Here is a 17,143-nt window from a genome sequence, read left to right as displayed (position 1 = left end):
GACAGTGTAGGCACCTAGGGACTGACACCTTTTACCACCTGCACACACAGTAGACATGGATGGCACACACACAAGACTACCTGTAAATTGTCATGTATAGGCAGTCTACTGTGTGCATCCAACATAGGCAGCCCTCAACTATTGCACAGACAACTGCCATTGGCACAAGGTAAGTCAACACCTGGACAGTAAATTAAGTTATTAGCATGTGCTGATACTGTATGTATAGGTTCATAGGTAGGTACTTGGCCAACTGCCAGAGGTCATTCATAAGCCTAGCCAAAATGTGTCAGCTTTTACCACCCCATTGATTCATTAACTGTCTCTCTGTGGAGCAGAGCCAATGGCAGGATCCCTGGGGTGCATCTACTGTTCCCCATCCACCTTTCAAGGTTTCTCTTGCAGAGTGTTAGTGAGGGGCTCTGTATAATGCAGTTAGGGATGTTGTTCCAAAGTATGGGGAGTGTCTGTGACAGGAATCCATCCCTCCAGCATCTTTCAGTTATTGTTTGGCAAGGTTCAGCTCACTACAGTGTGTGGCTCACTGTGACATGGATTCCCATAGGTTGAGCATATTAATTAAGCCTGAGTTCGACATGGCTGTGTTGGCTAGCAGAGATCATCTCTGGGTAAATGAGATGCCATTGAGTAAATCAGGAGTTTATTCAGTCTGGCTGCATAGGGCGTATGTTTGAGGCCAGTAATCCCCTTGGCAAAGTACAGTCATGGACTTTCCAGCTGTTGGAAGTGTCTTCTGAGGTACATCCCAAATGGGTTATTATACCCTATGATGGGACTGATGAGTGATGAGCAAAGGAGCACTATAACCCCAGTATGTCTAGATGGGAACCCTTTAGTAATCAGATGGCCTACATAGAAGGATGTCCTAACTACTTTGGAGATATGATTGTCAAAGGGGAGATCACTATCTACCTTAGTCCCCTGATACCCCATTACCTCGTCTGTATTAAAGTGGCTGCCACTTATGTGTTAATATGTGGGTGCTTAAAATTCCACAATGGAATGACCATGCAGTTAGTGGCACTTGGCTGGAGGCCATGACTTTGACACCCTGTGTCGGTCTCTGTGAGGCCTCTTGAAGGATGTCTGTGTCAGCTGGACTATCAATCATGGCTCCCAGTTCACAGTCATTGCCAACCATGGTCTGCTGTACTCCACCTGTGTTTGCCTGTACCTCTGAGAAGTATATGCCAAACAGTAGGGCTCCCAGGACTGAGTCCTGTGGGACATCAGTCGTGACTGGTCAAGAGTTGGACCTGGAGACCGCTAGTCATACCATGTGGGTTCTGTGTGTAAGCCCATTGGCAACCCAACCTGTGATGTATGGGTGCATGTACAGGCTGGTGTGTTTATCAATAATACCTGAGTGGGGCATGGTGTTAAAAGCCTTTGCGAGGTCCAGGTAGTATGTGTGAACCACCTCTCCTGTCATCTAATGTCTTGGTGACTGTATGTAAGATGTCAAACAGGTTCAGTAGCCATAAACTGCACTCAACCAAGCTGACCTGGGTTGGGTCACGTGTTTGGAGGTTACCAATGTCTTTGTTAATGAGTGCCATGCGGATGCAATCCATACCATTGCAGACCAGGCTAGTCAGGCTTATGGAGTGGTAGTTACCATAGTCAATTGTGATTCCACCTTGAGGGAGTGGAATAACTGTTGCCACGCGTCATTGAATGGGCATGTAGCCTGTGGAGAGGCTGAGGCTAAAAAGCTTAATTAAGTGGGGGGGGTCAGGTTGTCTTGTACAGTTTGCAAGATGCAGTCTGGGACAACATCTGCCTCCATTGATGCTGTGTTCTGCTGTTAGAGAGGGCCATTTCCACCTGTGTGCCTCTGATGTGTGGGATACAGTACCTTTCGGGTAGTGTTGTGGGCTCTTTAGGGGGTGAAGTATACACTGAATGTATCTGCAAGGATGTTGGCGATATCAGTAGGGTCAGCATATTTTGTGCTATATTTCACTGGCACAGTGCAAATCTGTGTGTCACCACTTAGATACTTAACATAGCCAAAGAAGGCTTTGTGGTTATCTTTCGAATCCTTGCGTATTTTCCTGCTGATGTTAGCCTTGGATGATGTCATGAGGGACCTATGTATCATACTAATAGTGGTCACGGATGTCTGCCCTCCATGGGATTTGCTGTTTGTCTGGAACACTGTCCTACTTCTGTAGTATAGCCTGTTTATTGCAGGGGTCCACCAGACTGGTGTCCTTGTCTAGGAGGAGTGAGTCTTGTTTTACCAGTGATGGCATGATCCATACATCCATGTAGGTGCTTATAGATTGCATTTGTAAATCTATCTGTATCTTGAGCAGTGTTCCCCCTTCGTGTGGGGGCTGCAAAACCCCCCACCGCTGTCACTAGTAGTGAAAATTTAGCTGAAGGAAAGGTATACACTGTGGTTTCCATGGGTGGGGAAGATGTTTGGGTGTGGAAACAGTGAATAGTTCATGGTCAGATCTAACCAGTGACCGGTTAACCTCTGCTGCTGCACCTGTTGCCCATGTTGGTGATGACCATTTCTAGTATGTTTCCACCTATTGTTAGGGAGGTTACCACCTGATACAGGGCATATGAGGTGATAAATTCCAGGACGCGCTGGGCCTGGAAGTGAGTACTTGAGTACATTTCCCAGTTAATGGTATGGTAGTTGATATCAACCAATGCCAGGGTGTGCGTTAGTACTGTCATGTTCTCCACTGTCTCCAGGTAGGTGGAGTGGTGGTCCTGGGTCATGGAGGGTGATCTGTAGCAGGCCACAGCTTACATTGTAGTTGTGGCTGATGTTAGCTGCACATGGATGATCTCAGAGGTATCATGCTGCCCCACTAGCCTGGAGGTGTAGGTATCCCTGATGAATATGGATACACCCCCTCCATGTCTGTGTCAGTACATGTTCTGTGGCTGAAATGTGTGGTATGGATTGTAGTCTGGTAGTGCTGGTGTGCTCTCAGGAGCCTTAAGACAGGTCTCAGTTACTGCACAGATGTTGACGTTGTCCATCTTGAGGAGTGCTGTGAGTGCATGCATGTTGTGATCACAAGCCCTGGTGTTGAGTAGCATAACTCTCATTGATTCTGCTATTGTGCTGTTTACAGAGCTGGTATTCACCTTTGAGACACTCCTAAAAAAGGCACCAAGGGGTTGCCAATAGCCTTGGCCAGTATTCCAAAGCCTAAGGCTGACACATAAGCTGGTATGGTATTGTTGCATGCATGTTTTCCATCTGTGCTTGTTTCACATCTCTCCTGTAGGTAACCTACTGGTAAGCAATAGAAAGCCTTAAACTTATACAAGTCTTCTAGCTTCCAAGATAGGCTTTTGGAGTGACTAAGCATCAGTGTTCTGTATGTTCTTGCTGTACTTAACTGTTTCCTGACTACATGGTGATTTCTCACTGTATATTGCGATCTGAAAGTCTGTTTATTCACATATTATGGCTGTGATGGCCTGCACTTTAGAGGTTCACAGATAGCCTACTACCTATCTGCCCAAGGGCAATTAGAAGCATAGCTACAGTGTGTTGCCTTTCTCCGCATCATTGATGAAGTAACTGAGCCTCTGTCAAGCATAGCCAATGAAGCAATTCCAGGCAGAGTTGCCGGAAACTGTTTAAGACTGGGGTGGTGGAGGGTTATAGGGGCTCTTAATGATCTAAAGAGGGCATGTTAATGTGACAATTCAACACCATTCAATTTCCCCAACAGGTCTCACAGCTATCAAACTGGATTGGCTCCCCCACTCCCTGGCTGTATGGTTCTGGGACACATGATCCCAGGGGTGTATATTCTGTTACCCATTCACACAACAAGGTTTCCCTTGAAGTGTGTCAGTGAGGGGCTATGCCTAATGTAGTTAGGAATGTAATGTATTGTCTCACATTACATTTGTTATATGTTGTTATTTCAAAGGTAAGTGAAGCTCAGTGGGTTTGGGGGCCTCCACCCTTTGCTTAGCCTAGCTTACACATAGAAATCATCTAAATAGGAAATAGGCGGAAGCAACGTTAATGTCAATAGTGTAATGGTTACAGCATCTGCATAGTATCTGTGCATTTGAGGTCCCAATCCAAATAAAGTCAGGGATGTTTATCATGTTAAAAAGTATACCTTAACCACAGCTTGCATATATAGGTAGCAATCATCTGTATAATAAACATTCGAAACAACCCATATAAACTCATGTGTGTTGGAGAGTACAGTAAACAGAGAATGTAATGTTATGTAAGCACATAGTGAGATTTTACTTCACTGAAATGTATATATCCTGAGTAGTTAGTGGATGTGGCGGTGTTTGCGTGCACAGGTTATACGTTACAAAGTTTGTTTAACTGTGTTTAACTGCTGCTATAATGTCACACAAACACTTTTAAACATGCTTACAACTGCTTAAATTAGCCTTATTCTGGAGTAAAAAATATTTTTAAAGCATTGCAGGTGTTGAATCCTGGACCACACACACTATAGTCATGGGACTTACCACTAAGCCATCTGAGGAGCATACATGTTTCACAGTCTTTAGACTACACCTTATACCATATGCATTCCGCTGTAATGATCACAAATGGGACAGTCACTTTGTGTACATATGTACAGTACATTGTAATGTACTGTAGTTTGTGAACCAACACATGCAAGTCTACATATGTATTAGTGTTACAAATTAATACAAAAAAAAAAAAAAAAAATATATATATATATATATATATATATATATATATATATATATATATATATATATATATATATATATACAGTGATGTCTGCACATAGATATATATATATAAAGATATATATATATATATATATATATATATATATATATATATATATATATATTCATATTATATATATTCTGCAATTACATCAATAGCCATATATATAAACATCAATGAACACACTTCGTGACACAGAAGCAATCCAAAGGAATTGAAGTGTACACAAAACACATGCAGCTCTGGTATTATCTTCTTCTTCTTCTTCTTCTTCTTTCGGCTGCTCCAATTAGGGGTCGCCACAGCAGATCAACTCTGGTATTATAACTATTAATATTAACCTAATTCACCATAGAAGGGATGGTTGTTGTGTATGTGAAGATTGGGGTGGGGGAGGAATGTTGGGTAATGAAATCATGCATCAAGGAGAGTCTGGGTCGGATGTTCAATAAGTGCACTGGATGGGGCATACATGGAGTATGGGGACAATATAAAAAAGAAACAAAACAAGAACCATTCTCATTGAAATACCTAATTTCACAAACATATGAACATTAACATGTATCAGACATATGCACCAGCTGACTGTCACATTTGTTTTCAGTAGTGAGGAATGCCTGTAGTAAAATGTATATTCTAAACACCATAAGATTTGCACCTGTCTCAGATGCTTTAGTGGTAAAGTCAGTGACTGTGGTGTTCATGGTCCCGGGTTCAAGACCTACAAGGGCGGTTCATAGGTTGGTATTAGGCTATTGGCCCTAGGGCCTATACAAACCAAGCCATAACAATTCCCTGGCTATTTCTTCCTACACTATTTACTTCCCTGGACCCCTGTATAGCAGGGTGACTGACATGATCCCCGGGGTGAATTTCCTTTCTCCCATCCAATCATCAAGGTTCCTTTTGAAGAGGGCCAAAGAGGTGCTCTGCTTAAGTTATTCTGAGGGCCAGAATAAGGGCTGTTGGAAGCAGGTGGATTAAAGCACTTTTAAGCAGTTGTAAGCGGGTTTCCATGGGTTTGTGCGACGGTAAGTGGCGCTTAAACACGGTAAACGGAGAAGTGCTTCACAGGTTTAACCGTTGCTTAACATCGCGCAGACGACAGGCAAACCTGCTTACAACCGGTTAAATGTGCATTAATCACACTTTCCCTACCAGTGCCTACTCTGAGAGGTAAAATAATAACACCTTCCAGGATTAGAACCCACAACCATGTACTCCATCCTCAGCGTACCCTACCACTAAGCTACCTGAGATGTATCTATCCCAGTTCTGTATGCAGACAGTTTAAAACACAAAAGGGAGGAATGTGTTGAAATAGGACAACCTGCCATGTACCCAGTGAAAGGTGCATACTCATATATATATATATATATATATATATATATATATATATATATATATATATATATATATTATATATATATATATATATATAGACAGAGAAAGAGAGAGAGAGAGATACATAGGACATGTTGATATATACAGATCTACATATATATGTAGATATATAGATAGGTTAAAAACATCTACACATCTATGGAGGTACAGATAAACGTATGCACACACACACACACACACACACACACACACATATATATATATATATATATATATATATATATATATATATATATATATATAGACATACACATACATACATGTGTGTAGACAGCATCCGAAGTGTTCATATCTGAGTATAACATGGACCATAGCAATCACATATTCCGCCCCCCTCCTCCCCCAAACAATATGAACATAACATATGAAGAGTATATGCCAATACACTATTACAAATATGTTCTATGGACACAGTCACCAACACAACTGCAATGACTGCAAATATCCATGACAGAAATACACAGACAGCTTTCATTTAGCAAAACTTTATTACATTCCAATGTATTGCCAAAAGGAGTTTAGGACTAACAGTACCTGCATGCTATACAGGAAGCATTTAACAGTGCCTTAATGAATCAGCCTGCAATTACCATAGTATTACTCCACTAAGGGATAGGTGTTCACATAGGGAAAGAACACCCACATACATATAGAAGTTGTATAAAAGGGGTTCCTACACACCTGCACGTGCTATGTACACCCACCATCTACCCCACAACCAAAATAATTACATCAGTACATACTGTCATACCATAGCCAATTATTCAACTACTGTACAACATCTGCTGAAACCTTAACATACCTGGACACAGACACACTAACATGGCCCTGTGTGAAATAGTTGCTGTTATACAATTGAACAGCTGCTGATGTTACAGGGTTTGTATGAACTAATCCCGTTTCAGAGGGTTGAAAGGTTCGTACAACAGGAAGTTTTACAAAGTACTGATTATCAACACAGTATGATACACATTAACACCAAACTAAATATGTCTGGTAAGCACACTGTAAACCCCCTAACATTATATGCATAGCTATGCAGCCTTGAGCTGGTCAAACATCCTGGCCAGACTGAAATATATGCAGAAGGTTTAGGTACAGACAAACCCTGCCCAAGTAGCAATGTCCAGAAATATAACAGCAGTACTCACATTTAGACCAAATCCTCTAGGCATTACACACAATATATTACTGTTCGTCTCCATACAGCTGTTGCAATAGATTTCAAACAACATTTCCAGGCTGTATTCCTCACAAGTAAGGCAAAGGGACAACTCCCAAGTGGAGTACTCAGTTATACTCCCCTGTTGCCATAGTATTGGCTAAGGCAGTAGCAGCGCAGCTGTTGTGCATGTAATTAGCTACTTAGGAACACCAATTGGTTATCAGGATAGCACATGTTACTGATCTGTAACTATAAAAAGTTGCCTTGTCACACGTTCAAACCATCTGTATGTACCTGTAGGACAGTACAAAACACTGAAAGACAAACCGAAAACGAGTATTATACTAGTCAATAACACCTCTAATTACTAAGAAGGTATGTATAACATGTAGTATGTCTGTGTATGTAGTACCTGTTCTGTAAGAATTACAGTGTAATCAAAGCATATAGTGGAAATAGCTATCTTGTAGCGATGTATTGTTGAGCAGTAGTAATGCTTGTACTATTCTATGTGTGTACTGCTGTAGGTCACTAGGCAAGCTCTTCATTCTCCACAAGGGATGCTATGGGCTTGGTACTCACCAATTCGCTTCCAGCCACTGTCAGTGTCAGGATTGGTCCAACTAGTATGTGCTATAACAGGGGATAGTATATGTTGGTATATTGTAACAGTAGACATATGTATGGGTGTATAAGTAAGATGAACATGTCAAAGGTGGGCTTACTGTGCAAATATGGTTTGCATTGTGGGATATTGTGCCAATAACTTTGTAATGTACAGTATTTTAGGCAGATCTGTATTCCATTCTACATAGCATTTATGTTATGTTATACAAACAATAGTTATGTCTATTGGCAATTACAATACTCAAAAACAGGATACATATCACTTGTATTCATCTGACAGTTTGGCAGCATGATAGCAAAGATAATTGGAAGAGCTAGGTAACTATCCATGCACATAACACATGTAATATCCACCTCTCTAGTATCATTTGCAAGCAATAACAGCTGTGCATGTGTACATGTTATGCAAATGTGTAGTGACCATTGTTACAGGGCTGGACCTCTCTAGTATCATTTGCAAGCAATAACAGCTGTGCATGTGTACATGTTATGCAAATGTGCAGTGACCCTTTTTACAGGGCTGGGCCAAATGGCTATGTGCACACCTAAATAGAGTGGATATTGAGAGTAGAGACACAGTGGTTGAACTAGCAGGTTTGTGTAGCCTAACCTCTCTTTGCCAACGTAACAGCCACTTGCACATATTGTATGTAAGGTAGTGCACAGTCCTGGTAATGAAACAGGTTGCATATCATCATTAACTCCAGTGTAACATCTGCAGTAGGAGTGTAAGATGTAGGAGACTGCTGCCCATGTGTAATAGCTGCTTCATAGGTGATGGCTTACACTATCTGATTATATCCTGATCATGTTGATAGTGGCATCAGATTCTATTGATACAAGACTCTGTTTGGGGAGTGGGTGTCTGTGCCCAACAGAGGTCATGGTCCTGGTGGATATGTGAGTATATACCCAGAGAAGGAAACAGACCTGTAGACACTTGCATCATCTGTAATCAACTATCAGCATGTGATGTGCTCCTCAGAGGAGGATTGCTGCTAAAGGTAGCTACAATGTTTCCGTAATAGCCAGTGTTGTCACATCCATAACACAAATAATTACATGTGCGCATCACTGTCTAAAACATCTTCATAATAATAAGTAAACTAAATACAGTACTTGGTACTCGTAGTACTGAATGCTCATACAGGCATGTCCACTAGTCAGCTACTGGTGTTTACTAATGTCAGCTTTGTGCATGTGGCCATCTTGGGGGAATGTAATCTCTGTGCCATGTACACTGCCAAACCCACCTAACACCACACCCCACACATTGTCCAGGATGCAGCTACAGGGGTAAGCTGGAAGGCAGTCCTGTCTGCAGCCATGACTGGACTGGACAGTCATGAGGTGTAGGTTAACACATGCAGCTCATCATCACAACCAGAGCATACCCTTACCAGAACACAGTAAGGACACGCATACCCTTACCAGAACACAGTAAGGACACCCAGACACACTACCAGAAATCACACACATTCACAGACGCATCTAAGTATCTGGCCAAACAACTGTCCTCCCAAGTTGGAAGAGACAGACAATGAAATACACGAACTGTATGACAGTTTGCATAATTGTGCCACACCTCTGAACACATGACTGGAAACATGCCCAACAGTACTCATTTGTGAATGCAAACTCTAGCGGTATGTTACACACCGACCTATACGAGGGTATACATACTGTCAGCTGCCTGTCTGCCATGATTAGCCACATACTCATACACTCAGTCCCCCCTTTTGAACTATACACATGGCTCTGGCATATTCCATGTTGTTGTGCAGGACCTGTGATGCAGTAGCCTGGACTGCATGGAAACACATGTAGGAACTGTCAGGTCTTGTAGCCCATGCAGGTATGTCCCAAGGCCTGGATAGCATTCTGCTATTGGCCAGAATGATACTGCAGTATAGTGACAGAAGGATTGTATTCCACAATTGTCTAATGTAGTGGTGCAAGTCAAAGGGTATCCAGTATCTGTCTGCCTGGGATAACAAGTTTGACAGACCATGAGGCCTGCACCTGTCACCCCTGGGAATCTGGATACTGCCTAGGGCTCATGCTTCCCCTATAGTGCCTTTATCATGCACAGTTCAAGTGAAGGTTCACTGGTGTTACAGGGACAGCCAAGCAATAAACCGCAGGTCTCGCTACTCAATGATACATGTCAGAAACACTATATGGACTCACATATGTCAATCCCTAACATGGAGAACATATCTGTGCTAAGACATGTTTCAATGCTCCGGAGAGCACACCTGCATGACCATGTTATAACACATACCTCACCTCTTGCCCATTATCCTTTATTGGAACACACGGGCCACAGGTTAGTCCATATTCCTGACGGATGTGTAGACTCCCACGCTAGTTGCACTTGCATAACTTCAGATGCATTATGCTGAGCAACTACCTTTGTGCCAAAGTGGAATTCAAATTGCACCTTGCGACAGATCACCCACCATGCTGTGGATTTCCCAACTGTCATAATGGGCTGTAATGGGGAAGGTTAGGTTTGTGACAGAAAACCATAATAATGGCTACTCTCAACTATTCCATTATGAACTGGGAAGACTCCTCATGTACCAACACCTGCGCTCAATGCATGTTGGATTCCATCAACCCCAATAACCTGGATCACAATAGTCACACAAACAAGGCTAACAATATGCTACACATAGTCAGTCTCCAAAGCCAATGTTATGCTTCCTAAGAGCAAAGTGGTGACTGACATGGCACCCATGCAGATGGACAATGCATGTGCAAATGCTGAATCCTACACAAATGAACCTTAAGCAGTCACATATGTGCAGTGATAGTGCCATTGAAACAGAACCAAGATTCAACCAAACACAAACAAGAAGGCAAACTGGTGGTACCATGCTTTAAACTGTACCACAGAAGGTAGTAACTGTTGCAAGAGTGAACACACATGAGTGTAGGTGATCCCTGGCCAGCCTCAGTAAGATGCAGATACACCATATAAAACCACACAAAGCTACTATGAAACTAATCAGCCACATATTATGAGGCCAAGCACAGAGCATTCTATAGCTGTGTCATTAATAGTAATGGCAACAACAAGACCTGCCGTGCTGCACAGCACTATGGCATGGGAAGTACTGCACCTACAGAAATAGCACCTGTTCACCCAGATAGGGTCTTGGAGAACCTAAACTGACTCCCACCCCCCCAACAGGTACACATAATTATATATCAATGTACACTACAGAGCCTCTGCAATAACAACTATGCAGGTACAAGCTGCACTCTCTAAAGCCATATATACCAGCTTTCATGGGATCTGTCAGCATCCCAGGGTGTATCCTACAGAAATGTAAGAACAATCTGCTCTCCACATACACATCATGTTCAATCATAGCTCCATGTTAGGCTGTGTACACAGTGAATGGTGCACAGCAGCAGTTATCACACCCCACAAAGGGGGAGACACCATTGATAATGGGAAATAGTGCACTACTACACTGCTGAATCTGGTCTGTAAGGCCGTGAACCGTGATCAATGTATTTGATGTACTCAGTACAGATGTAGATGACAGTAACATTGATTTACACAGCATATCATGACCTTGCCAGGTCTTAGGACACCATCACCCATACTGTGTTCCAGCTACACTCAGGAAACTAGGTGTATATTCATATATCACAGGAGTGGTTGGCAACTGGACTGCTGGCAGAACCAACACTACAGAAGGTGTCTGACTAATACATGCACATCAAACCAGTGCCAGCCACAGTAATACAAGGTTCATTCCTGGTACTCCCCCTCTTTGTTATCTATACCACACAGACTAACACAGAAGGCATCTGCCTATTGATGTTTGCAAATGACTATGAACTAGGAGCAATAGTTGACTCAATGTGTGCTGCGTTCAACATACAGAATGGCCTTTGTGTGTCAGATGTGTGGTGTGTGACTTATGGCCACAGTCTGACAGCTAAGTATTGCATTGTCATACCCTATGTTAAAAATCCTGTACCCATGAACTACCACCTAGGCAGCAGTCGACATAATGGCAGCTGTGTGTATATGGGATACAGCTGGACAATAGTCTTTCCTTTGATAGTTATTTCACCACACCAGTCAGGTAGTCATATGTGGCACCCCTAATCATGACAGGGTTCCATCCATGAATATAGAGATAATTGTTCAGCCATATTCAACATTCATGTGACCCATAATAGATCACATATTTCCTTTAAGGGTTATTGCCCATGTGTAGATGGCCTATATTGACCTTCCCAATCCCTAGCTCCACTATGTAGCATGCAGCCTACCCTGAATAAAGCGATGTCCAACCTAGAGATGTTGGACATGCTACACTTAACACATCCTGATCCCAAATAAACACATACTTCATGGTCATCCACCTTTCTAGTACAAGGATTACAACATGGCTGACAGATCTCTGTCCCATACACTTTACATACTCTTGCCATACTATGCATCCCTGTCCAGCGAAGCTGCACATTGTCCCTCTCTGTGACATGGTGTGATGACCGCATGCCAAATATATCAGTAACCCTGTGGATCAGTTCTGTGGCACTGCTTGAACTGGCCATGGAAACTTACCTGTCTGTTGCCTATAGCTAGGTAATCAGTCTGCCTAGGCTCATAAATGACTGAGGGCATATAGCCTACTAGTTCACTATGACCATACATGCCATAGTTGATATCCAACCCTGCAAATACCATCAGGCTAGCTATTGTTCCATGTGTTTCACATGTGCAGCACAGGCAATACATGGCAGGATGCTACACAGCTGTACAGTGCCATGTAGATGTATATGGCAAAACACATACATGTAAAACATTCGGTGAGCAAGTCTGCAGTGTCACAGGTCACATCCCTAAAGGCTATGTATGACTATATATGTGACATATACACAGCATTAAGGTTGATTGCATTAATGTGAACACATCCAGGCATGTGCTGATAGGTAAAGACACTAGTACAGGCAAACAGACATGCCCACGTCAAGGCAACATCCACATGGAGTATGAGCAATGTCATCACATGACACATACATATATGGTGATAACATCACATCACCAGTAAGTGTCAAATGTGTGTGACTTAAACATGTCAGTGGTGTTAGCATCATGTAGATTTGCATAGACGTATTTGTAATCTTAATAAATGTGATACACATTTATGTTTAACTGTATTTCTGTACTTCTCTGTGAGTTACTGTGATCTGTCTCCATCATTATGTCTTCCAGGTATGCAGTGTAGCAGGCTGCCAGTATACACCTGCTTGGAGGATGAGGTCCTCATCCCATACCTCCTCGACAACCATTCAGCACTCTTCAGCCATGTGCCACAGGATGCACAGCAGTGGGATACCCTGTGGGAGAAACTCCGCAAAAGAGTAAATGATGTTGGCAGTCACAATTGCACCTATCAACAGTTGCGCCGACACTGCACCGACCTCATTGGATGGGCGAAACAGCATGCTAATGCAATCGCCAATGAACAAGGTGCAACATGTGGGGGCGCACTCACCCTGCCCCCACTCACATGTACCAAGGAGCTACTGGCCAACCTGGGGACACCTGCAGACCTCCATCCACAAGCTTTAGCTGGCATTTTGGAGGTGGGTGTCTCTCAACCACCGAGCCTGGAGTTGCCTGGTAAGTCACTACTGCACATATAACACAACTATATTTCACATAGTTACATGTGTTACTGTACAATATGTAATGTAACAATATATGCAAGGCATGTATGCACACATGCCACATACTATAGTCTGTCAGATGTGCATACTCCATAGTATAGTGTATTGTACTGGCTTATGTGCTAAAATGGACATTGCACCATGTAGCTATCACACAGGTGTGGATAATGATCTTACTGCTGTGACACTCCTGTTTAGGTACCTCTGGTGTTTTGCAGCGACAGCAGCCTGTGTCAGGCAAGATTATTATTATTTACCAAGCTTGATAATGCATAGATCATATTAATTGCATGCTATCTGCCATAGCACATGTACACATAATGTATGGTGGTCCTGTTAATAGACACTGATCAGACCTGGTTACCCATGTGAAACAACTGAAGACTATATGAAACACCTGCACTAAACCTTCCAAACTGTCATTGCCAGATATGTGGACAACTGTGAATACAATGGTGGAGGTGTGTTTCACTGTAGGGACAGGTACTACATATCAGCATTACATGTCGGGAATACAAACAGTACTGTACAGAGAGCATATGTGTGCACACACTCTAAATGTGTTGGAGCTGGAGTATGACCAGCCCACAGGATACACCCTTGTGGATTATACCCTTGCTATAAATGTCACACAATGTCATCTGCTATCTGGCATGTCCATGGCATGTAGTGGGCTGACTGCAACACTGCTCAACTATCCTGAAAACATGATATCTCACATCCCATACATATCACCCTTTGTCTGTATAACCCTGTCCTCAGTGGAGCATATGACATCTATGGGTGTATTTCATATGGGATATCACTGACATGTGAAATAGATGGCCATCACAACCATTGGACAGAACATGTGTACACATGGCCATGGAGGATGGCCAGAGACATGAAGCAACACACACAGTAGAAGTGATGTACATGTGTGTACACCCTGTTGTACATTGGCTCAACACAATACAACTATGTCCTTTGTGTAATGGTGATATTGAATATGTGAAACACTAAACATCATACAGGCCTGTGCATAGCTTGTGTAGGCATAACATGAAACCACCACATAACATGTCTTGAACATCTTGTGTGTGTCACAATATGAAAGCATTCACCTATACAGTATCCAAATACATACATGTGTTGCACAACATACACATACAACCACATCAGGCCACAGATACAGTACATTCACCTTGCTGGTATCAGACATCACTGTCATGCCTCATGTGTGTGAGGTACACAGATGGCATGTGGGACATAGAGTACTGCTAAGTTCGCCATGTGTGGGCATAGTTGCCAGGCATCAGTAATATGGTTGCAGATGTGCAGGGGTGTCATCTGTATATCCTTCTGTGACCTGTGTCACACATTCCACATTAGGGTTTAGCGTGTATACACCTCAGTGACGTGGGTCACATTCCACATTAGATATGTATTGTATGTGAACACAGTTATGTCTATGAACTGTGTCAGTAACTCACACTGTATAGCAATAGTGAAGCCACATGATGCCCTGCAATGGCTATGCACATCAGCTCAATGTGCAGTATGTCACTGCATATTTGTAGGGTGGACAGACAACATTGCTTTAGCTGAAGGCCCATGTTAGTATAACATGTCCCTGCATTGGGACACCTTTACCGTACTGTAGATTGGAAAAGACACCATTGTGTTACACAAGTACGCATGTCATTCAACATGTCAGCAGAAGACATGTCATACTACATGTGATTGGCAAGGTCATACGCCACACATCAGGCCGGTGTACTGTAAACCTGTGCTGGTCTGTGGCACCATTGCAAAGTAGGGACAGCCATGTCAAACATGTATGTACAGCCACATGCACAATGTCTGTAGACTCAGCTCAGGGATAGGAGGAATAATGTTGAACAAACATGCACTGCTTTGGGGGAGATATGCAAGCTAGGGCTCAGGCAAACAGGGCCGATGTACAAAGGTCAGTGATGGTCTGTTAACATGTGGTGTGTGTTGCACACACCATGGCAGTGCAGTGCAATGGTGCATAGTGAATGTATTGTGTTGCAGGTATGGGGCATAAGCTACTAATACAAATGGTGCAATACAGGTATGCATGCTAACCACCACTATAATTGTGTAAGGTGCATGCCGTCTGCTATAACACATGCATGTTGGTGTGTGCAACTCAGGAATGTATGATAACTACCACTATAATAGTCTAAGCTGAATGCCATCTGCCATATTACCTGCATGTTGCATGCCGTTGGGTGCCATAGCATGTGTCTGTGTTCTGTGTGTGTCTGTGTGGTATAACTTGTAAAGTACATTTCTTGTCTTTCCCTCATAGGTGTTGATGTAGGTGGATTGCCTTCCTGTGGTCCACCTGATGTTAGTGTCCCCACAGACTCTAGCAGTGATGATGAATGTATGATTGAGGCACAGGCAGGGTTGTCAGGGGCTGAATCTGTGCCATTGGTTGGCATTCCACCTGTATCCCCCTCATCCTCTCACACAGTACCCCTGCCTACACATACCCCATCACCACTGGCCATAGAGGAAGGACAGTTGGCATGTGGTAGCATGGAACAGGGAAGTGTGGAGACTATGGAAGGTGTGCCTGTACACCATGATCCCAGTCAACTGACTAGTGATGTCCCACACAGGCATTTGCCCAGTGCTGCTCGTAGGAGGACCACTGGCCAACATGCCCCTGTGAGACAAAGCACATCAGCTGGAGTCACCAGACACATGTTTTGGGCTGTAATGGAGGCACAGGCACGTGCTGAATGGCACAACAGAGAAGGTCTGAGGCTTCAGAGGTCTGCTGTCCATTCATTAACTGACAACATCCAGGCAATTGCAAATGCTCACCATCATCTTGCAGATGTTTTGGATAGACAATTGGGTGACATGGTGGGAGTCCTTGACCGTGGCATGTCAATTCTCAAGCATGGAATGTCTGTGCTGGAACATCTGATGGGAGTGAGGCATCAGGCACATGGTCAGCTACATCACCTGTTGAAGGTCTACGTGAACATGCTACTGCACATGCCCGCTCCCATAGTGGCGGTAGCAGCAGCAGTGCAGCTGGTGCTGTGCAGTCCACACCAGGACACAGCAGGCCACATACACATGGTCCTGGACGGTCCCAACAGGGACATGATTCCAGTGGACATGTGTCATCAGACAGTACCCAATGTGGACCTCTGCCTGGTAGTGCCCGTGCAACACCTGGCAGGTGCAGGTCACATGGCTGGACACTGTAAACTGTGAAACCTGCCTTGTACAGTCTGCAGCTGTTAATAATACCCCTGTGTAGGCCAGCCACATGCCAGACCTGTGTGCATGCATGCACACACACACCAGAAACAAATGTAGGGCACCTCAACACACACACGCATAACATCCACACATGCCCAATGATATCACAGACCCTAACATACACGCATGATGTCATCCAATGGCACAGCCTAGGCCTCTGGCAAATATTATCAACCTGTGCATATGATGATGCCTGTGCCACATCCCTGTCA

Source organism: Protopterus annectens, chromosome 3.part0, assembly GCF_019279795.1.
Source record: "Protopterus annectens isolate FY-2018-M chromosome 3.part0, PAN1.0, whole genome shotgun sequence".
In the NCBI taxonomy this organism is placed as follows: Eukaryota; Metazoa; Chordata; order Ceratodontiformes; family Protopteridae; genus Protopterus; species Protopterus annectens.
Note: the sequence above shows the minus strand (reverse complement) of the source record.